Raw genomic sequence first — 25438 nt, forward strand, 5'->3', positions numbered from 1 at the left:
GTGACTTTACTTACTGTACTTACTATGAGATAGAAAGAACCAAGATGTCAGGGAACAGAAAAGAATGACTCTATTGAAACAGCCTCATATTATTCCTCAGGTTTGCACAAACAGTTTGATATTATTCTGAATTATATAACATTCTGCAAAGGAAAAGGGACCAACTTACCCATATTTCATGTTGAGCCAGTAAGAAAGTCCAGACCGCTTGAATCTTCTAACTTCCATTGAAAACTGCAGGTAAGGTAGAGCATGGTTGCGTGAGATGATTTGGAAAAGAAAGGGCATAGGTAAGGGGAATTTACTTATTGGATCCAAACTAATTAAATCATGCAACAAATGCCTTATGTATGTCACCTTGGTGAGAGAAAGGGAAAGTCACAGAGAATATATATAGTCTACTTTAATGACAAAGATTTGATTCTGGCAGGATCTTAAAATACTAGATTTCAACATCAATGTCGATGTATATAATTTTTACACTATATTAATAGTGGCTTTCAAAGAGGCTAGAAATTAATAAAATTGGATTTAAAGTAAAATAGTTGGCCGGGTGCTGTGGCTGACGCCTGTAATCCCAGCACTTTGGGAGGCCGAGGCGGGCGGATCACGACGTCAGGAGATCGAGACCATCCTGGCTAACACGGTGAAACCCCATCTCCACTAAAAATGCAAAAACATTACCTGGGCGTGGCGGCGGGCTCCTGTAGTCCCAGCTACTTGGGAGGTTGAGGCAGGAGAATGCCGTGAACCCGGGAGGCCGAGCTTGCAGTGAGCCGAGATCGCGCCACTGCTCTCCAACCTGGGCGACAGAGCGAGACTCCGTCTCAAAAAAAAAAAAAAAAAGAAAAAAAAGAAAAAGAAAAAAGAAAAAAAAAGAAAAGAAAAAGAAGAGAGTTGTTCAGGGGAACTAGTGCACTGTAAAACTGTTCGCTTATATTAGCATACAGAAATGTTCTCTGATCCACTAATTATCCCATGTATTTTCTTATTTCTGGAAAATACCTGTTAAAATGCTTTCTCTGATGATAACGATGACCACAGATGTTTATTTTCTAAATATATAAATGAACTAAACATCTCAAAAAATTGGTATCCTTCAGAATTGATGATCTGTATTCATTTCTCAAACTTAATTTTCTATAGTTAGTTGCTACTTACAACTTTTACTTTGAAAATAAAATTCACTAAATACTGAGTGTCTGTTTTTCATTAAAATAATTTTATTTATATTAAGTCAGTTTTAAAAAATGTTTTTGTGGCATTGGTTCTAGTTGTTTCTGTCTGGGGAAAATTGATTTTTCAAATCAATTTTAAAAGTTGGTCTAGCAATATATAGTCACTTAAGCAAGCCTGTATGTATGTGGACAAGTAGATATTAATAATTACTCTCATTTTTATTATCAATGTGTCTAAAACTATAAATTTTTTAAAGAAGACCACCTACTCATTAATTTTTTTCTAAACCATAATAAATATCAATTTATATTTTTTGTATAGTAACTATTTTATTACATTAATATATATATATTCAGAATATTTAATCAATCCTCTATTGAAGTATTCTTGTTTTGTTTCCATGTTTTTAAAACTATAAACATTGTAAATAATATTCTAAAGCTGGTCATTTTTAATGGTAAATTTTAACAATAGAATGCATAGGTAAATCAGTATGGAGATGTTTGGATTACTGATCAATTTAGCCAAATTGCCCTTTGGAAAGTTTATTTTAATTGTATATTTCTACCAAAAAACTACAAGAGTGCCTTATATCTTCTTCTCTATTCATTCTTAGTCTCTTAAATGAATGGCAAAACACGTTTATTTAAAATTATTTAAAATTTTTGTCGTTTGTAGTGATCAATAATGCTCTCTTACAGTGTTTTAATGTTTAACTTTAGACCATACAGTGGAAAATGTATTCACATCTCTTTGCCCATTTATATGTCAAATTTTATGAAGCCTCTGTCCATCTCTTGAAATTATGTTCATTTTAACTGACTTATCAAGTGTTTTATATATTAAAAGTGTTCAAATTTCTTTTTCTTATTTGCTACAAATTCACATTTCCAATGTTTCACTTGTTTTTCAATCTTGATTGTAGTATTTTTTAGCCATTCATATTTATTTCTATATCTCAAAATCATTTTTCTCATTTTATTTTTTAAGATTGGAATACCTTTGGAAATACATTCAGTGCAATCTAATTGTTGGTTTTCATATTATTTTGCAGGCTAGTGGGGAATACTGTGGAAGCATCAGGGATATCAGCTGTTGACAGCTGCTCTATTAATTTGACTATCCCCAGAGTGCTACATAGCCTGAAGTTATTTCTGTAGATGGAGCCAAGTACTCAATCCATTTGTTTTCACTCGATTAACACATTTATTTTCTACAAAAATTCCATGGTATAGGTTACCATTATCATTCCTGTCTTACATATGAGGAATCTAGAGCACAAGAGGTTAAGATGTTGTTCTAAGATTATGCCAACTTAGAAATAAGTTTATGCAAACTTAGGTAGAAATTGGGAGAGCTGAGCTTTAAACCCAATCTGTCTTATTTCAGAGTTCACACACTTAACCCTTCACTATTATTGCCTCTAGAGCAAGTTTTGGCAGTCTTTTTAATGAGCTTCCTGGTAGGTCCCTTGAGTGATTGTGTGGCCAAGATGCATTTCTTTTGGAAGCTCGAACTGTTTATTTTAAGCTTCACTTACATGAACCTCATTTATGACCTTTTCCTGAAGAGAATGATCACATTTTAAAGCTGCACTAATTTCCATGTCTAGCTTCTGTTATAGGCTCACTTTAAGCTTTTTGTCTTTCTTTGGACCACTAGGAATTATCAGAAGGAAATTTTCTTTTAATTCCTTTGTCTCGGTACTCTTAAATGCTGACTCTAAATAGAATGACATTATTTGATACATTTGAATTATGTACATAGAAATGTAGCTTTCTCTCTAAAGTTTTAAGTTTATTGTACATTTTATTATGTCATTCCATTAAATATGACTGATTAATTAATAATTGTGAACAAGTCCTGGGTGTACTTATCAGTACTTTACTTCTTTCAAATATGGCATTTTTACAGATTTCAAAGACTTCTCTGTATTGCAAAGTTAAAGATCACGTCACACAGTGTTGTGGCTGATATTCATTGATCTTCACAATGTTATGGCTGATATTCACTGAGTCATTGTCTTCATCACTGGTGACTTTAGAATATTCTTATTCAACAGCTTAATTTTTCTAAGGAACATTATTTAGAAAATTTATTTAATTAAACTATATACATGGATGAAGTAATATGATGAAAAAAGAGCTCTGAATATAAAGTCGGAAGGCTTAGGTAGCATTTTATTTTTTACTTCATAATGTTGTGATTTCAAATATTAGGCTTTCAAATCTTGGTTTCCTCAACTTTACATTGTAAATAATAGAATATGCCATTTATATATGGCACAGATATTGAAATAATTACAATAGACATCAAGTAATGGTGGGTGAAAGAATTTTATTATAAAGCACCCTATATAAACATGAGATTCTATTTGTTATTCAATATAAAATCATCAATAAAAATTATAGCAATACCAGAAGATGTATATTGACAATGACAAAACATTTAGCCACTATAAGTGTAATGAATTATTTTTATTTAAATAAAAAATAGGAATCCAATATTGCTGTTGTTGTAATTCTATATAGCCAATTTTGGGGGGGGTGTAGATTATTAAACATAGAATCAATGTCATTTTATGAGTAAACATTTTCCATTACACCATAAACATTCTTAAATATAGTTTTGCATTGAAATTTATTGTTAAAATCTGGTACCTTAAAGTTGCATGCATATGTGTATGCATGTGTGCGTGTATTCATGTTTGTTTTATACGAGTCAACAAAGGTTTATGTTGTAATTTATATCTGTGTTAAATAATTTGTCCATTTGTTTCTTCTTATTTTATGTTTTTGATATGTTTCCCTCGTTTTGGAGGAAAAATACATTCTGAGTGAATTCAGTGATTTGGAATTAAGATTTATTTACAGAAATCATTTTGTTTCATAAGAAATGTTACTAAAAGTGATTGCTAATCATTCTCAGAGACAAAGAAGATGTGTATTTTTAATACTAGGAATGGGTTGCTCTGAATACACCACCTGGGGAATATCATCTGAGGGTGACTTTGGTTATGGTGCTTTTTAAGGCTGCCTTTAATTGCTTTTGCATACAGCTATATTCATGAATGTGCATTCATCAAAGAATGAAGAGCAATGTGACATTTTCAAGTTTTACTAAGTCAACTAGCATCCGTTGCCATAGTACTCAGAAATAAGGAAGCCAGGAAAAGGCAGAGCTGTTTTTCATTATGCATTGAAAGATGTCAGCAGGATTAAAGTATGAAAGCAAAAAGCAAAAAAAAAAAAAAAAAAAAAAAAAAAAAAAGCTAAGAGAAGGTGAACTACTTACCAAATGGTCACTAATGAATATAAAAAGCAAATACACCAACCAGTACTTTTGGAGAAGGATGAGATTGAAAAAATATGTAATTAAAGGGAAGGGTAACTTTATTATTTTTAAAAATATAAAAAATGTCTGATTCTCTCTTTTCCCCGGTAAGAAAAAATGTTATCCCCATCCATATAATATCTCCTAATTTAGGAAAACACTGTCCTCTCCTAGTGAATAGTTTGAGCTGGTTTTATGCCTTGAGTGAAATAAGGATGCATAAAAATAATTTTGTGCCCTTCAAATAACCTTTGAGTAAAATTAATATTCAAGAATATATTTGATAAACATACGTGTACATGTGTCTTTGTAGTAGACTAATTTATAATCCTTTGGGTATATACCCAGTAGTGGGATGGCTGGGTCATATGGTACATCTAGTTCTAGATCCTTGAGGAATTGCCATACTGTTTTCCATAATGGTTGAACTAGTTTACAATCCCACCAACAGTGTAAAAGTGTTCCTATTTCTCCACATCCTCTCCAACACCTGTTGTTTCCTGACTTCTTAATGATTGCCATTCTAACTGGTGTGAGATGGTATCTCATTGTGGTTTTGATTTGCATTTCTCTGATGGCCAGTGATGATGAGCATTTTTTCATGTGTCTGTTGGCTGTATGAATATCTTCTTTTGAGAAATGTCTGTTCATATCCTTTCCCCACTTTTTGATGGGGTTGTTTGTTTTTTTCTCGTATATTTGTTTGAGTTCTTTGTAGATTCTGGAAATTAGCCCTTTGTCAGATGAGTAGGTTGCAAAAATTTTCTCCCATTCTGTAGGTTGCCTGTTCACTCTGATGGTAGTTTCTTTTGCTGTGCAAAAGCTCTTTAGTTTAATTAGATCCCATTTGTCAATTATGGCTTTTGCTGCCGTTGCTTTTGGTGTTTTAGACATGAAGTCCTTGCCCATGCCTATGTCCTGAATGGTACTACCTAGATTTTCTTCTAGGGTTTTGATGGTATTAGGTCTAACATTTAAGTCTCTAATCCATCTTGAATTAATCTTCGTATAAGGGGTAAGGAAAGGATCCAGTTTCAGCTTTCTACTTATGGCTAGCCAATTTTCCCAGCACCATTTATTAAATAGGGAATCCTTTCCCCATTTCTTGTTTCTCTCAGGTTTGTCAAAGATCAGATGGCTGTAGACGTGCGGTATTATTTCTGAGGACTCTGTTCTGTTCCATTGGTCTATATCTCTGTTTTGGTACCAGTACCATGCTGTTTTGGTTACTGTAGCCTTGTAGTATAGTTTGAAGTCAGGTAGCGTGACGCCTCCAGCTTTGTCCTTTTGACTTAGGATTGTCTTGGCAATGCGGGCTCTTTTTTGGTTCCATATGAACTTTAAAGCAGTTTTTTCCAATTCTGTGAAGAAAGTCATTGGTAGCTTGATGGGGATGGCATTGAATCTATAAATAACATGTACACGTATGTTTATTGCGGCACTATTCACAATAGCAAAGACTTGGAATCAACCCAAATGTCCATCTGTGACAGACTGGATTAAGAAAATGTGGCACATATACACCATGGAATACTATGCAGCCATAAAAAAGGATGAGTTTGCGTCCTTTGTAGGGACATGGATGCAGCTGGAAACCATCATTCTTAGCAAACTATCACAAGAAGAGAAAACCAAACACCGCATGTTCTCACTCATAGGTGGGAACTGAACAATGAGATCACTTGGACTCGGGAAGGGGAACATCACACACTGGGGTCTATCATGGGGAGGGGGGAGGGGGGAGGAGGGAGGGATTGCATTGGGGAGTTATACATGATATAAATGATGAATTGATGGGTGCTGACGAGTTGATGGGTGCAGCACACCAACATGGCATAAGTATACATATGTAACAAACCTGCACGTTATGCACATGTACCCTAGAACTTAAAGTATAATAAAAAAAAAAAAAAAAAAGAATATATTTGATAATTAGGGCTAGAACTTTGTAAATAAGTATAACCTTTAAAAATAAACATCAAACCTTATTTAAATATGGTGACTTCATAATTAGACCCCCAACTCTGTAATTTCTAAATGTCAATGAATTTTTACAACGATATAATGTTTATGGTGTAATATAAACAGGCCACGCATTCGTTGTCATCATTATTCCAATATCTCTCTTCCAACATCATCATTTCTGAAATTTCTTCTCTGATCTTACATTACTAATCTGAGTTTTCTTACTCTCTCATAAGCTGGATTTTGTCCTCAATCTTCAAGCCAGGGATTTGATCTTCCACTCTTCTGATTGACCAGAATTTCCATAGTCTCGATTGTCTGTCCTAACTTCCCACTTAATCTCTCAACTTTTTCCTTCATCTTCTGACTATTGCAGGAGAAAGCTACACACACACACACACAAAATTGGATACATTACAAACACAATCTATCAAATTTCATTTTGACCTGCCTTACTGCTAAATAAACTTTCTATTTTTCTCTTATTGAGCCAAAATTCTATTTGGGATTTCCAAATTTCAGCATTTTCCCTTTCAAACTTCTTCCACATTTCTTTAACTCTAGCCCGAGCTTCCATACATACTGTGAAATTATTCTATCTCCCTACTCTATATGGACTATTAATGTTAAATGAAACGGTGTACATTAGCTTCTCCGTTTCAGTCCAAAACGTATGTTGCCTGTCACTCATTTTTTTTCAATTTCCATCTCTCTGAATGCATGCCAGACCCTCCACCAAAGCTCTTAATTTTATCTTCTTTCTCTTCCAGATTGAAACTAAAAATACTGATGAGTTAAATAGGACCCTAGTTAAGCAGTAATGCAAGCTGAAGGAAATTCTTCCACTGTTAGGCTGAGTGTGGTGGCTCACACCTGTAATCCTAGCATTTGGGTTGCCAAGATGAGTGGATCACCTGAGGTCAGGAGTTCGAGATCAGCTTGGCCAACGTGGTGAAACCCCGTTTCTACTGAAAATACAGAAATTAGCCGGGCATGATGGTAGGCGCCTGTAATCCCAGCTACTCAGGAGGCTGAGGCGGGAGAATTGCTTGAACCTGTGAGGCGGAGGTTGCAGTGAGCAGAGATCCTGCCATTGCACACCAGCCTGGGAGACAGAGTGAGACTCCATCTCAAAACAGCAACAACAGCAAAGAAAATTTTTCCACTGTTTACCTGTGTAGAAAATGCATCAACATTATTCTAAGACTCTTCAGGAAATTCAGGCATTTAAAGTCAACCCTTTAATATTATGATGCTTATTAAAACCAGAGATTAAGGCCGGGTGCGGTGGCTCAAGCCTGTAATCCCAGCACTTTGGGAGGCCGAGACGGGCGGATCACGAGGTCAGGAGATCAAGACCATCCTGGCTAACACGGTGAAACCCTGTCTCTACTAAAAACTACAAAAAACTAGCCGGGCGAGGTGGCAGGCGTCTGTAGTCCCAGCTACTCGGGAGGCTGAGGCAGGAGAATGGCATGAGCCCGGGAAGCGGAGCTTGCAGTGAGCTGAGATCCGGCCACTGCACTCCAGTCTGGGCGACAGAGCGAGACTCCGTCTCAAAAAATAAATAAATAAATAAATAAATAAAACCAGAGATTAATGCATAACCAAAACTAAAACTTCATAGGTTAAATTGTGTTAACATAAGTGAAATAAAATTACTGTGATAGAAATATGCTTTAGTTTCTGTCTACAATTATAAAAATGGAAGATGAATGAGGAAATTAAAAGATAACAATACACTTTTATCTTGTAACTTAGTGTTAATATCAGTGAAATATACTTTTCAGGATATTTTCAAATGCAGCAAATATTGTTATAGACTGATGGCATAGCCTTTATTTGCCTTGTCAACATTAAGGTAGCAAGACTTCTGAGATAAAAATGTCAGACTGACAGTAGTGACTCAGAAGGCAGAAATCCAAAAAATGCACTTGCAGTAAATTTTGCTACACTGCCCAGGGCACTTCTTCATCTGTATGTGTAACATGTATTCAGCTATTGTAAAGTTTCTTTAACAGTCCTCGAAGTACTACGCCAGTAACAAGGAAGATTGATAGCAGCTTCCATGCCTCTTTGTTAATCACATTAAGAACTCTGCTTTGTACTCTTTCATGTTGTGTCTGGAAAGATATATCCCCACCACACCATATTGAAAACTTTCATCCTATTACCCATCTGCTGCCAGCAAATGATCAGCTTAAATGCAAAAAAATGGGTGATGGGGGTGTGAAAGTCAAAGATTTGCCAAGCATACCATTTTTCTACTACTCATTCTTCTAATTACTTTTTGGGAAATGAGAGAACCTAACCATACAACATTTTGAAATGTTTCCTTAGGGAATCTGAATAATATTTTATGTAACTTGAGTTATATGATAATGACAAGCATGTCTTCAAACATTAGAATTAAACTCATGGATGTAGCATAGTGCCTGTTGTTTTTCATCATAAGAGTTTATGATAACACTGATCACTGGAGTCTGCAGTTTATAAAAAGATTTTTCCCTCTGTTTAGCTGGGGGAGTTTCTTATACTGGTTGACTGGTTCCCAGCTCCTACAGTCAGATAAATAAAAAGTTGCAGCAGGGGGACCAACTAGTAGTGAGTACATTTCATCAGTTGGAGACAGAAAATTTATTTCTTCAATTACTTTAGAACATCTGCATGTTACAAGGAGGAATGTGCATTAACACAATTAACCATTTCTTTTTTAAAATTGAATTCATGGATTAAATCCTAAGTTTTCTAATCAGTTTTGTTCTGGTGTCATAAGTTAAGGGAGAATCAATACCCAACTTATGTTCCTGCATAAAGAGATTACTTGGATAATAGATTTTTTCCAATGCTTTTGCAAATATTGAGTCTGATAAAATAACTCTAACAGAGATACAATTAATCATATCAGTAAGTTTTTCATCAGCAATATTTCACAAAGACTAGACCTGAATCTAAATTGCAGGCAAGATCATTCAATTCGATAGAGTAGCTACAATTTTCTCGTATAGTGAAATGACCAGTTGCACTCAACAAACAGTACAGCACAACCCCTAAGTGCAGGGGATCTGGAGGCAAAACATGCGGGTCAAAGCCTCACTGTACCACTTTCCAGCTGTGTAATCTTGGGAAAGATTCTTCATCTCTAAAATTATGCTTAAAAGCTGTACCTGACTTTTAGAATTGTTGTAAACATTAAATTTGTAAATGAGAATGATCTTACATGTAACCATTGTTTAAACCTTTATGAATAAAATTCTAGATGAGTCACTGATATAGTTTGGCTGTGTCCCCACCCAAATCTCATCTTGAATTGTAGTTCCCATAATTCCCACATGCTCTGGGAGGAAACTGGTGGGAGATAATTGAATCATAGGGGAGGTTTGCCCCATACTGTTCTTGTGGTAGTAAAGAAGTCTCATGATAGTTGACAGTTTTATAATGAGTTTCCCTTTTGCTTGGTTCTCATTCGCTCTTGCTTGCTGCCATGTAAGACTGTGATTGCTTGGACTGTGAGGCCTCCCCAGCAACGTGAAACTGTGAGTCCATTCATTTTCTTTATAAATTACCCAGGCTGGGGTATGTATTGATCAACAGTGTGAAAATGGACTGATAACAGTCTTGGACTGTGAGTTCTAAGAATTAAATGCTGTGTAGAATGATGGAATATCTTGGGAAGACATCTACAGCTCTGGAGAGGCATTACCTAAAATAAGGAACTTATGTCAGAAGGGAAAATCAAACCTATTTTCATCTTAATGGATTCTCATTAACTACATTACTGGTGAGCATTTTTCATACATGGCTGATTTTCTCAGTTGAGACTACAACCACATTTCATTCCTTCTCCAAACAGGGATGTGTGTACTCTCAGGAAATGTAATCTAATTTAAAATTGGATGGAGAAAAACCATGTCAAAAAACACAGTAGTTGTATGGCTAAAATAGATCAACCACTTTATTACATACAAACCAAAATATTTCAGATTATGTACTTCATTGTTTATTTCTTTTAGAATAGAAAAGAAAGAGTTAAGATTATATCACTGCCTAAAGATTTAGAAACAGGGTCCAGTGGTAGCACCATCAATGAGTTACTTCCAAATAGTCTGCCAGAGAGTCCATAAAATTTAAATGTTCTCTTTAAAGAGGCAGTAATTGAGAATCATTACTTTGATATAGAATCTCAACTGTCACAGCTATAAATAATATTCCTTCCTATTATGGTTATTTAGTGTATTGCCTTCTTAATGATTGTTTTCATAATTAAGAAGAAATGCAGTATTTTCTCTATTTAAAAACTTTTTTTTTTTTTTCTGTAAGTGTATTGAACTGTATATCCATCCTCCTAGCAAGCTTGGTGTCCCAAACTGGATTAGAAAAAAAAATAATACGGGTAGATTTAGGATGTTTGTCATGCTAATAGGTATTCTGTAGGAAGAGAAAACTTCAATTAGTTTCTGTCATGGATTGGAGAAGGTAAAGGCAGGAGGAAGGAATAAATGTGGGAATTACATTGAATAAATTTATCTAGGGGAAGCCATCCTGAACTACTTAGTAGGAAAAGCAAAGCAAAATGATTATATAGGAACACTTCCACAATCCAGTGCAATGAGGATTGTCAGGAGGAAAGGAAAATTCTTTGAAATGATATCTCTGTACATACTTTTGAACCACAGGAGAAGCAATGTACCATGAAGTAAAGTCAACAGATGAGAGTAAGATTAGCTCTCCAAGTGTCTGAGACAGTAGAACAGTATAAAATATCCTTTTGCAATTTATGAATATAATTATTAAGTGTTGGAAAAATGAAGATAACCAATATTGAAAAAGAGTGAATAAAAATAGGCAGATATGAAAAGGAAAACAGACAATATTTTAGAATTGAATATATAGAAATGAAAAATATATACTCTGTAGACAGGCCAAATAACTGAATATGGGAAAAGAATACTGAAGAACTAGAATATAAATCTGAAGAAACTCTCCAGAAGCGGCAAAATGACATAAAGAGATGAGACATACAAAACAGAAATTAAGAGATATAAAGGGTAAAGTGGAAGGCCAACTTTTTTTTTTTTTTTTTTTTTTGGAGACAGAGTCTCACTCTGTTGCGCAGGCTTGAGTGCAGTGGTGCAATCAACTCATTGGAGCCTCGACCTCTAGGGCCCATGTGCAAGTGATCTTCCCACCTCAGCCTCCAAGTAGCTAGGACTACAGGCTCAGGCCACTATGCCTGGCTAATTTTTTTTTTTTTTTTTTTTTTTAAGTTTTTGTAGAGATGGCAGTCTCCCTATATTGCCCAGGTGGATCTTGAACTCCTGGACTCAAGCAGTCCTCTCACTTTGGCCTCCCGAAGTGCTGGGATTATAGGTGTGAGCCACCACACCTGGTCAACATATTTTTAATAGGAATTTGAGAATAGAGAATAGGGAAAATAAAGACAAAGCAATATTTGGAAAAGTAATCATTGAAAAATTTCCAGCAATAGTTAAAAAAAGTTCTTAATTTCTAAAATTACAATATATTAAAAGAAAAGTATTAAAATGTAAATTTAAAAAAATGTAAATCCAGGATGAATTTAAAAATAAGAATTGGTAAAAGAATGTATATGTGGGTATATATATATATATGTGTGTGTGTATGTGCGTGCGGTCATATTCTAGAGATGCATGGTTTTAGCACATGAAAAGAAACAAAAATAGAGCAAATAGGCTAACATTACTAGAATTCTACTACTATTAATGTACTCTAGTATGGCCATGTTAATATTAAAACTTCATTTTGACAAATGATACTATAAACAGGATTAGACCATAGACTGAAAGAATGTATTAGAGCACAAATATGTAAAGAAATTTTCTAGGTCAACATGAAAAAGGCAGCAATCTAACAGAAAGTATTAAAAGGATATGATTAGGCAATTCACAGAAGACAAAAATTTGAATGGTTATCATCTTATAAAAGGATTTCCTACCAATCAGAAAAATAAAAATAATTTTTTTTTTTTTTTTTTTGAGACGGAGTCTCGCTCTGTCGCCCAGGCTGGAGTGCAGTGGCCAGATCTCAGCTCACTGCAAGCTCCACTTCCCGGGTTTACGCCATTCTCCTGCCTCAGCCTCCCAAGTAGCTGGCACTACAGGTGCCTGCCACCTCGCCCGGCTAGTTTTTTGTATTTTTTAGTAGAGACGGGGTTTTACCGTGTTAGCCAGGATGGTCTCGATCTCCTGACCTCGTGATCCACCCATCTCAGCCTCTCAAAGTGCTGGGATAACAGGCTTGAGCCACCGCACCCGGTGGCAAGCATTTGAAAAATCTTATATATTGCATTTCTGTAACTAATTGAGTAAATAAATATATCATATCAATTGAAACTAAAGCATATACCTTATGAGGTAGGAATTATATTTCAGTTGCCATATTGTTTGCAACAGTTACATGTAGGACAGATAAGTGATGTATTATTATTACAAATGGATTAGTGTATAGTGTTAAAATCTCCACTGTATGAAATGTTAGCAATAATGAGGCAATAACGTTATCTGGAAAGAAAATATTATTAAAATTTTTAAAAGCATTTAAAAATAATTTCCTGCAGGTAAATTTTCAGATGATTTTAGGATAAAACAGAGAGGATTCCTTATAAACTTGCTTATTTTTTGGGTTATGAAGTATTATTAATTTTAGACATCAACAGGAAAATAAAATTATTAAATTTTTGAGTAACCACTCAGAATAGAAATAGATGTAGAAGTTTAAATTCATCAAGGAACAAAAGACATTAATCTAAATCAAGTTAGAAAATGTCAAGAAAAAAATGAAAAAAATCATAAGCAAAAAATGAATGAAAGAATAAAATGCAAGATTAAGAACACAGTATATGAGACAATTTTTAAGATCTTAAATCATTTGCTAAAAAGAAACAATGACATAAGACACTTCCATTTAAGTTAAGCATAGAAAATAACTATCGATATTGAGCACCTTACCTTGGTAGATTTAGGCCGAGATGACAAAATTTTGATGTAGTAGAAAGACAATTGAGTTATTTCTCCTGACTCTGAAACTTATTTATTCCATGCTTGAAATTGAAGGAATACATTTAACTTGTATGAATGTCTGTTTTTAAATGCAAATGTGGGGTAATGAGAACAGTTTTCCCTTAGTGCTTAGGATGAATTTCCAATTGCCCATCATCACATGCAAGGACTTTCATGGTTCTTCTCTAGCCTCATCTCCAACATTTTTCTTCTCAGGACAACTTCGCTTCAGCTCAAAAAACTATTTGCAGTCCCCCCACGGATACACCACTGTTCAAAACCTGTCCTATTCAAAAGTTGCTATGTCCACTCAAGTGCTTTAAGGGAAACTACACTGCTGAAAAACCTACTGAAGAAGGAGAACCTAGGATATCCCTTGGAAAAGTGGCAACCGATTTTACCGGACAGTGGTATCTAAGTCAGCAAATCTGGTAGCATCTTGCACAGAAAATCATGAGTAAGAGAAAAAATGGTAATATGCTGGATTATTCACATATGAATTTGGAATTATTTCTTTGGAATTTCAGTGGAAAATTGTGAAGATAACCAATCACGCATAGCAGAAATAGAAACAAGAAAATAGATCATAAAGAGCAGAGAACAAGAGTGGAGGATGATCATATTAACAAAACTAAAATAAGGAAAGCATTACTTTCTTTTCATACATTAAATAAATGAAGACAATTGTACTCTATCGTACCTGTTAACAAAAGACTATGAGATCTTTGGAGGAAAAACGAGAACTTTACTTTTTTAAAACAGTCTGCAGACTGGGGAGACACAGCCTTTGGTGCAAACCAATAAAGCACTCTGGGGTTGGGGATTGGAAAGTTAGAGATTAAAAGGCAAAAGTTGCAGGAAGAGTCAGGGGAGTGTGAAACAGAGTCTTAATCGGATGGCATTTAAGATCCAAATCACCACTCTCTCTTAGTTGGCTGGTTCCAGGTGGCTGATGGTTGGTTGGCTTGTGCCGAGTGGTTCTTTTATAGTCAGTTAGGGACTTCTCAGCTGCAGTTGTTTCCAGGAACTGTTATTTTACTTAGTTGTAGAAAAACAGATTTTGCAACACTTTCTAAGGACACAGAGGGAGTGACTGCTCCCTCACCCTGCCATGGGCTCTGGTGTCTGCTTTTACTTTTGAGCCATAGAGTCTGGGAGCATAATTGTCTAATAACTGGTAGCATAATTTGACTTACCATATTGAAAACAGGTGGTTTTTAAACTCTAACTTGAAAAAAATTGTTATAGATAACATAAAACATGATTTCCAGGCTAAATTTTTGTTACTCTTTTTCTTTTGAATGAATGTTTTACAGTTAGTAATTTCACATTTAGTTGAAAATTTTCTTAAACTGGAGAAATTAGGAATCCTATTTACCTAAAAGTAAAGCCAGTAAAATGTTTCTCCACATTCTCTGGTGTAATTCTCTTGCGTGTTGTTCTTCAACTTTCAAATACACATAGTATAAACTGAGATTTACCTCCACTAACAAATTTTTTCCTCAATTTTTTGCCTAAAAGTTCATTCTCTCATTTCCTAGTAAAATAAATAATGGAAATTTGATTCAGCATACATGTAACTTTTGAGTGAGTTATTGTTGTTGTTATTAAAATAATGGAGTACAAGAAGTATGAATTAGCAATAGAAATAAGATAAAATAATGTTTTAAGAGTAGGACCACATATTTTACGTACTTGTCCCCCCATCCTCACAAAAAATTAGGTATTAACATAATTAAAGTTTTTCTTTGGCACTAACAGCTTCTAAAAACAAGGAATACCGAAAGGATTCAATCAACTAGTATTTTATGATGCACATTTACTTCTGAATTAATTATGCTAGCTTTTCTCTAAGTCAAAAGTGGCTGGCATTAGCAGTAACAGCAGTGGTGGGTGGAGATGGGGAATGAGGAGATATTGACCAGATAATTCTGAGTAGATTCCATTCCCATGGCTATGAAAATAGAAAGCAAAAAAGGCAGGAAGCAGCAGTGAATGCAATAGTTGAAATTCAGCTTGCTTTGAAGAGGAGAGGGGGAAGGGTGGAGGGAAAGAAATAAGCAACCAAAGACAGGTCATGTAAACCATGAGCCAGGAAGTGAATTCTTTAAAATGATGCTTGCCAGAAGCTAAATTCTTGTAAATGTGGGCCCTTTTTTTCCCCCAATGCTATTACTATTGGAATGAGGAATACTTGGGGACCGGATGAGGAAAAGGTCAGAAGTCACTAAATTGTAATTTTATGAAGAATGTAATTGCTCTGCTTTAGTTTTAACATTAAAATCCATAAGCCCAGGAAAAACAATTCTCCTTCTCATGAACTACCCTTTCTAACATTTCTAGAAGATTTATGTTATGTGAGAAAAGACTCTCTTCCTAAAGTATTGGTTTATATTTTCAAAATCTGTTTTTAGTTTGGAGTTACTGGGAGGAGGTAGGAGCAGGCTGTGGAGGAGGGAGGAAGTTGTTAGTCTAGAATGGTTGCTGCTTGGGTGGAAGTTGGATGAATCTAAATGACTTAATAATTTCAATTCTCTGGAGTTGATCTGTTTCTTATCTCAATGTCTAAGGGAAAAATAATTTTTGGCTAGTAGGCATAAAAATTTTTCAATTATTGAGACATCAAATAACTGCTAATCCAGAGTTAAAGGTTAGCTTCAATGCATTAAAGATGAGATTTAAAAGTACAGGTTTCTACTGTAGTACATATATTCATACATAGAATATTGATATTCTTTTCAGCAATAAAAATCATACTTAAGGAATATTGCTACAACAGGCTTTGGTGATAATAAGCAATTAATGAAATCGATAGCAGTTTTTGTTTGTTTGTTTTTTGTCATTGCCATAAACCAGTAAATCATGAGCATGCAATTCCAGATAGTTACCACCATTAAACAAGTGGCTTGAGTAGAATGATATTTAAAATATTTAAAGTAGTAAACACTTTGGGGGAAAAAAGGGGAGAGGAGAAATATCTTTTTTAAAAAAAATTATCCTCAGATATGTCTCACTGCATAAACTTCAGTTCAGTGAAAATATGTGCCTGCAAAAGTTGCACAAAATCTTGATGTGACTCTTACCATACAAGCTTACCTTCACTTTTAAATTTCCTTAGTGTGACTGATTTTCCCCATTAGATAAAATATGTTTAAATTTCAGGCACAGACAAATAGCCATATAAACATCTATCTGTGTGTTCATAAGGAAAAGTAACTGCTCAAGGGATTATTAACATCATTTTAAAAGAAAATATTTGTTTAACGATGTTGATTAATCCTATCCATGAGCATGGAATGTTCTTCCATTTGTTTGTGTCCTCTTTTATTTCGCTGAGCAGTGGTTTGTAGTTCTCCTTGAAGAGGTCCTTCATACCCCTTGTAAGTTGGATTCCTACTGCCCAAGGTAATATATAGATTCAATGCCATCCCCATCAAGCTACCAATGACTTTCTTCACAGAATTGAAAAAACTACTTTAAAGTTCATATGGAACCAAAAAAGAGCCCACATTGCCAAGATAATCCTAAGCAAAAAGAACAAAGCTGGAGGCCTCACGCTACCTGACTTCAAACTATACTACAAGGCTACAGTAACCAAAACAGCATGGTACTGGTACCAAAACAGAGAAATAGACCAATGGAACAGAACAGAGCCCTCAGAAATAATACCACACATGTACAACCATCTGATCTTTGACAAATCTGACAAAAACAAGAAATGGGGAAAGGATTCCCTATTTAATAAATGGTGCTGGGAAAACTCCCTAGCCGTATGTAGAAAGCTGAAACTGGATCCCTTCCTTACACCTTATACAAAAATTAATTCAAGATGGATTAAAGACTTAAATGTTAGTCCTAAAACCATAAAAACCCTAGAAGGAAACCTAGGCAATACCATTCAGGGCATAGGCATGGGCAAGGACTTCATGTCTAAAACACCAAAAGCAATGGCAACAAAAGCCAAAATTGACAAATGGGATCTAATTAAACTAAAGAGCTTCTGCACAGCAAAAGAAACTACCATCAGAGTGAACAGGCAACCTACAGAATGGGAGAAAATTTTTACAATCTACCCATCTGATAAAGGGCTAATATCCAGATTCTACAAAGAACTTAAACAAATTTACAAGAAAAAAATCAAACAACCCCATCAAAAAGTGGGCAAAGGATATGAACAGACACTTCTCAAAAGAAGACATTCACACAGCCAACAGATACATGAAAAAATGCTCACCATCACTGGTCATCAGAGAAATGCAAATCAAAACCACAATGAGATACCATCTCACACCAGTTAGAATGGCGATCATTAAAATGTCAGGAAACAACAGGTGCTGGAGAGGATGTGGAGAAATAGGAACACTTTTACACTGTTGGTGGGACTGTAACCTAGTTCAACTATTGTGGAAGACAGTGTGGTGATTCCTCAAGGATCTAGAACTAGAAATACCATTTGACCCAGTCATCCCATTACTGGACATAAACCCAAAGGATTATAAATCATGCTGCTATAAAGACACATGCACATGTATGTTTATTTTGGCACTATTCACAATAGCAAAGGCTTAGAGCCAACCCAAATGTCCATCAGTGACAGACTGGATTAAGAAAATGTGACACATATACACCATGGAATACTATGCAGCCATGAAAAAGGATGAGTTCATGTCCTTTGTAGGGACATGGATGAAGCTGGAAACCATTATTCTGAGCAAACTTTCACAAGGACAGAAAACCAAACACCACATGTCCTCACTCATAGGTGGAAATTGAACAATGAGAACACTTGGACACAGGAAGAGGAATATCACATACCAGGGCCTGTCGTGGGGTGGAGAGAGGGGATAGGGATAGCATTAGGAGATATACTTAATGTAAATGACAAGTTAATGGGTGCAGCACACCAACATGGCACATGTATACATATGTAAAAAACCTGCATGTTGTGCACATGTACCCTAGAACTTAAAGTATAATAATAAAAAGTAAATAAAATAAAATTTTAAAAAACTGAAAAAAAAAAAAAGAAAATACTTGTTTCTTCTTTTGGATTTAAAATGAGTCTAAAGGTTTTATGTGGACATACATAATCAAAGAGATAAATGCTAGATTTTAAAAAAGTATTTAAAGACCCTGTCATGTTGGACCCCTACTGACTCCACTAGGAATGACCCTGTCTCTGAGAGGCCAGAAAAGAGACCCAGAGCCTGCAAATGAGATGTCAAGTTTATTGAAGACTTACGTATGGGATGGTCCAGTGGTAGTGGGCTGGACAGGACAGATGCTACCCTTTGTAAAAGCATGTGGTCTATATGGCAATTTTCACTTTGCACACTCCACGTAGAAACCCCCATTTAACCCCAAACAAAGGGCTTCAATCCCCTGTATGGTCTGCATTCCAAGGGATAGGCCAATGGATCAGATGTCCTTCAAAGATAAGGAATGAATCTCCAGTTGGCTACCCCCAGGTTTCTTGCTTGGAACTCCAAACACACATTCTCCTTAGAATGTAGGGTCATCCTCAGGGTATGGTTAAGTTATTGCTGTCAGGAGCATCTGCCATACACACCCAGAGGACATTTGCCTCTCCTCATGGATTAGCAATAGATTCTATATTTTCATATTCAGTAATATCACTTTTAAAGCTAAAGTTCTCTTTCCAACACACTAAACTGCTCAACAATTTTATGAACAATGTTGAGTAATCCAAGGCTTAACGAGCTATTATGGTTAATAAATTGCATCCCACCTAGGTTTTTGATCAGAATATTCAGACAGCTTCTAGCAAAGAGTTAAGGTAAAACATGGTAAATAATTTCTTTTTCAAAACACAGACACAACTTTACTTAGTATCTTTGAAATAGTGAGCATTAGTTTATAATTTCACAATACATTTCATTGAAAGAATTGTATAAGATCTTCAATACGCTCAACTATGGAGTTATACAGGAATGATTTTTACTCTATATTTAATAACAGCACTTTCTTTTAATAAGACATCCCAGTGGAAACTACCAGTATGTGAATTACAGAAAATAAAAGTTAATTAAACAAGTAGTGACATTGACCTCATTAAGATACCTGGATATTTATCAGAGAAAGTGATACTTCAGTTAGTTTATCAGAACACGGAACAGAGATAACATCACCTTAATTGAATTCAAGTAACAGTGAAGGGAAAATTTCATTAGGTATTCTGTATGAGAAAGCTAGATGGTAGAAACAGGATTAGATTCAGGCACTATACCAAATAGTATGAAAGTTGTTTGAATTCAAAACAAGATTATATTATTAGAAGATGTGAGTTATCATAATGTATTACTCATGTGAAAGTAAGTGTTTCCTCAGTATTCTCTGGGGTGTTTACCTCACCTGAACATCTCCATAGTGGATGTAAAAACAGCCTGTCAATGGTTAAATAAGACTGAGAAATAGCAGTCCTGACTTCTCTGGCTTGTTTTCCAAATTACCTTGGTGCACAAGGGAATGCAGCTTGCTTTTAACTCAGTGACTGCACAGCAAACATATTCCTCATGGAAAACACGTGTAGGAGGTCATATTTCCTCATCTCAGCTTGTGTCAGCCCTTTTAGAAAAACAGAAGAAAATGAAAGCAATTATTTCACCTTAGCTAATTTGTGAGTTTCTCTATACATCTTGTGTTTCAAATGTTTTTGTGAGGAATAAATTTACCAACACAGTTTGAAATGTGTGGTTGCTGTATGTGTGACTTATGATGTAGCATGGGAATCCCCTATCTTTCAGTAAATAGCACAAATTCCCATTTTCCTATTTTAAATAAATTAAAAATGAAAATGTATTTGTTTTGTTTTGTTTTTTAAGTCTGGTCTTTGGAACTGGATCCATTATTGAACAGGTTAGGGAAAAAAATCTTCTGATTGAAAACTCTGCAATTGCAACTATTCTATTTTTCAACTAAGCAAATTTCAGAGCCCTCTACAAAAGATATCCTACTATATCAACCCTTCTTGCCTCTCTACCCATCTGTTCTTCTCTTTTAAAATTTTATGTCATTTTACTTACTGTGTCACTATCGTGTGAGAAATGCCAGGTTAAACCTTGTTTAATAAAGAATGGTAAAATAGAGACCTTGGTCTGATGGAATTTATACTATGAATAGGGAAATAAGTATACATGCATGAAAAGAGAAACTAATACTTTTTGAGCACCTATTATATTTTACACACATCTGCACATAAACTACATGAACTTGAGCATTGTAAAATTGTTTGGGGCTCTAAGTGCTACTAAGGCACCTATTTTGAACATAAGGACAGTAAAGTTTAAAGAGCCCCAAGATCATATTACTAATAAATGCTGGACCTAGGTTTTGAACCAGGGTATTTGATCTTCAAACCATAGTTCTTTGTTCTATACCAAAGCCCTCTCCTCTGCTACTCTTTTCCCCACTTAATTCCTTGGCTACATTTTTCATATTCTACCTATTCATTCCTTAATGAGGAAAAACTCAGACTTCACAAGAACTGGTTGTAGCGTCCCCAGTAACATCTGGGGAATAAAACGGGCTGATTTTCACATAGCACATAACAAATAGACATAGAGTCCATGTGGGTCAAAATGAAGCTGAAAGGACATGACCTTCAAATAAATTGTATGTAACTTTAATCTGCACTAGAGCATCAACCCTTCTTATCTTTTAAGACTTAGCTCAAGTGGCCTTTCTTTGGGTTATAATTAAGGATAGGTGAAATTGAAGATAACCAAGGATTCAAACGCTTATTACTATCAATTCAGTGTTGCATTGTTATTTAGATAGTACATTATGTAATAATGCATGGCTGAAATGAATATTCAGTAAGTCAAGGTTAGAATGCTCTGTGGGGAAACAAGAGCTCCAAATGTAAACACTATGATGCAGTGGTAGCATCCAACCTTCCAGATGACTAAAGGATCTGATTTTATCAAGATAAAATATCATTTGTGTTGTTTATCAGTACTATTTGACATTAAACTCATTTTAGTGAAATTGCTTGGACTTGAAGTCACAAGATATGGGTGGTTTTCTTTTTATGTCACGTATGCGATTTAGGACAAGATACTTTAATCACAGCTGATCTCAGGTTCTGTGGCTGAAATACATGTCTTAAAAGTTAACACAAGAATTAGGCCAGGCAAGGTGGCTCACGCCTGTAATCCTATCACTTTGGGAGGCCGAGGCAGGCCGATCACTTGAGGCCAGAAGATCAAGACCAGCCTGGCCAACATGGCAAAACCCTGTCTCTACTAAAAACACAAAAATTAGATGGTGTGATGGCACACCCCTGTAATCCCAGCTCCTTGGGTGGCTGAGGCGCAAGAATCTCTTGAAGCTGGGAGGCAGAAGTGGCAATGAGTTGAGATCACACCACGCCACTTCAGCCTGGGTGATGGAGTGAGACACTGTCAAGAACAAAACCAAACCAAAAAAATTAATACAAGTATTAAATGACAGAGAGTCAATAAAAATACCCAGTTTAATGCCTTGTACACAGAGCTTAGTATATGTCACAAGACACCAGGGTGAGTTGTTCCAATAACAAGACCTTGGAGCTTAGTCTTTTGGCCATCTTTGAAATATATTACTGGTCATTTGCCCAGGTTAGATTGTGGCTACTTAGTTTAGTTAGCGAAACAAAAACTATCACAAAAAGAGAGAAAAGAGGAACCACACATAAACTGTCAACATCTGCTTTAAAAAAAAAAAAAAAAAAAAAAACACCATGGGCCGGGCACGGTGGCTCATGCCTATAATCCCAGCATTTTGGGAGGCCGAGGTGGGTGGATCACAAGGTCAGGAGATCGAGACCATGGTGAAACCCCATCTCTACTAAAAATACAAAAACAAATTAGCCGGGCGTGGTGGTGGGCGCCTATAGTCCCAGCTACTCAGGAGGCTGAGGCAGGAGAATGGTGTGAACCCAGGAGGCAGAGCTTGCAGTGAGCCGAGATCATGCCACTGCACTCCAACCTGGTGACAGAGCAAGACTCTGTCTCAAAAAATAAATAAATAAATAAATAAAAACACCGTGAAGCTTTAGGGTGCTAAAAAATAACAGCAGTACTTAGAATAATTCGACAAGGCAAGACGCAGTGGCTCACACCTGTAATCCCAGCACTTTGGGAGGCTGAGGCGGGTGGATCATCTGAGGTCGGGAGTTCAAGACCAACCTGACCAACATGGAGAAATCCCGTCACTACTAAAAATACAAAATTTGCTGGGTGTGGTGGCGCACACCTGTAATCCCAGGTACTCGGGAGGCTGAGGCAGAAGAATAGCTTGAACCCAGAAGGTGGAGGTTGTAGTGAGCCGAGATCACCCCAAGGCATTCCAGCCTGGGCCACAAGAGCAAAACTCTGTCTCAAACAAACAAACAAACACAAATAAACAAACAAAAAGAATAATTTGACAAGCAGATAAAAATAGTGGATATATTAAGCAAAATCGAGATAATAACTACAAGCATAAAGAGCAAACGTATAAAGAAAGGATCCATTTAAGAATGGGGTCTGCAATCTGAAGTCAGCATCCACATTGTTATTAGCAATAATTGCCACTAGTTCATGAACATTCCTAATTTATAGGTTTGTGTGTGAGGGTTTTAGATTTTTATCTTATTTTATTTTATTTTATTTTATTTTATTTTATTTTATTTTATTTTATTTTTGAGACGGAGTCTCGCTCTGTCGCCCAGGCTGGAGTGCAGTGGCACGATCTCGGCTCACTGCAAGCTCCGCCTCCCGGGTTCACGCCATTCTCCTGCCTCAGCCTCCTGAGTAGCTGGGACTACAGGCGCCCGCCACCGCGCCCGGCTAATTTTTTGTATTTTTAGTAGAGACGGGGTTTCACCATGGTCTCGATCTCCTGACCTTGTGATCTGCCCGTCTCGGCCTCCCAAAGTGCTGGGATTACAAGCGTGAGCCACCGCGCCCGGCCTATTTTATTTATTTATTTTGAGACAGAGTCTCACTGAGTCTCCCCAGCTGGAGTGCAATGGCATAATCTCAGGTCACTACAGCCTCCTCCCCCAGGGCTCAAGTAATTTTCCTGCCTCAGCCTCCCGAGTAACTGGGATTACAGGCATGTGCCACCACACCTGGCTAATTTTGTATTTTTAGTAGAGACGGGGTTTCTCCATGTTGGTCAGGCTGGTCTTGAACTCCTGACCTCAGGTGATCTGCCCACCTCGGCCTCCCAAAGTGCTGGGATTACAGGTATGAGCCACTGCACCCAGCTAACTTTACTTTTTAAAGTGGTAATAGCCAAATTTAGGTTGCTACTTTTATTTATCTATTATCAGTTACTTTTTTCTTTATAGGGTATTAATTTTTTTTATTTTTTTCTCCATTATTAGTAGTTTTCCTTTTGTCTCAGCATCAGTTCTGTTTGGAAAGCACTGTCTAGTAGCTCCTGGCATCCAACATATATCAATTCTTCAATATTTGGAAATGGTCGAGAAAAAAGAGTAGTAAATGTACAATATATTTTGATAAATCACATATATTTAGACAGAAAGAAAACAAAACCACTTATTTCTCTCCAGGTGATCTGTTTCTGACAGTAACTTGACACGGTAACTATAATTTAGACTTCTCAAAAAGACATATCGTGCATTTTCAATAACACCAATTGCCTCATGCTGCCACTCTACAGGAAGAAATATTTTTCTTTTCTTTTCTTCTTTTCTCTTCTCTCCTTTTCTCTTTTCTAATTTGGAAGTTAGAAAGTTAAAGGTGCTATGGAAATAATATAACAAGGAAGGGGAAAAATGTAGGTTTAGGGGAGGGTAAACATTTTAAATGGAGAGTCAGGTAAGGTCTCACCAAGACGACGGCATATAAGAAAAACCTTGCAGGAAGTGAGTAAATCTTGGGAAACAGCATCTACCAGACAGACAGAAAAGCTGGTATAAAAGTATTGAGGCAGGAGTGTTATTAGTGCATTCGCAGACTAGGAAGGAAGCCAGTATGGCTGAAACAAGGTTAAAGATGTAATGGGTGGCCAGATTGCTCACAGGTTTTTATACACATAAGGACATGAAATTACATAAAAAGTATGACAAGAGTTACCCTGGATGCTTTGTTGAGAGTATAGTATAAGAGCAATAATAGAATCAGGAAGACCAGTAAGCAAATATTTAAATAATTCAACAAAGAAACAATGGGGACTTGGCCCAAAATAATAGCAATGGAAGTAGTTAAAGCATTGGATTTTGAATGCATTAAAATCAACAGTGATTGTGGATATTTTGGACATATGTTATAAAAGAAAGAAAAAAATTAATGATTTCAAGAATTTTCAACCGGGTGCAGTGGCTCATGCCTGTCATCTCAGCTCTTTGGGAGGCCGAGGTGGGCGGATCACTTGAGTTCAGGAGTTCGAGACCAGCCTGGCCAACATGGTGAAACCCCGTCTCTACTAAAAATACAAAAATTTGCTGGGTGTGGTGGCAGGCGCCTATAATCCCAACTACTGGGGAGGCTGAGGCAGGAGAATTGCTTTTACTTGGAAGGCAGAGGTTGCAGTGACCCGAGACTGTGCCACTGCACTCCAGCCTGGGTGAGAGAGTGAGACTCCATCTCAAAAAAAGAAAAAAAAAAAAAAAAGAATTTTAGCCTGATGGACAAACATTATAGAATTCTTATTAATTGAGGTGGGGAAGTCTATGGGAAAAGGAGGTTTATTTGGTGCAGATCAAGAATTTAGTTCTGGATATGCTAATTTAAGAGGTCCATCAGACAAACACAAGAATATGTTAGGGCGGCAGCTAGAAATATATGGATACAGTTCAGGCAATGTGAATGTGGGTGTTATCATCATATAGATGGTATGTAAAGTCATGAGATTAGGCAAGATCTTCAAAGCAGTAAGTGTAGCTAGAGACAAAAGGAAATCCAGGCCGGGCG

Source organism: Rhinopithecus roxellana, chromosome 2 (assembly GCF_007565055.1).
Source record: "Rhinopithecus roxellana isolate Shanxi Qingling chromosome 2, ASM756505v1, whole genome shotgun sequence".
Classification (NCBI taxonomy): Eukaryota; Metazoa; Chordata; class Mammalia; order Primates; family Cercopithecidae; genus Rhinopithecus; species Rhinopithecus roxellana.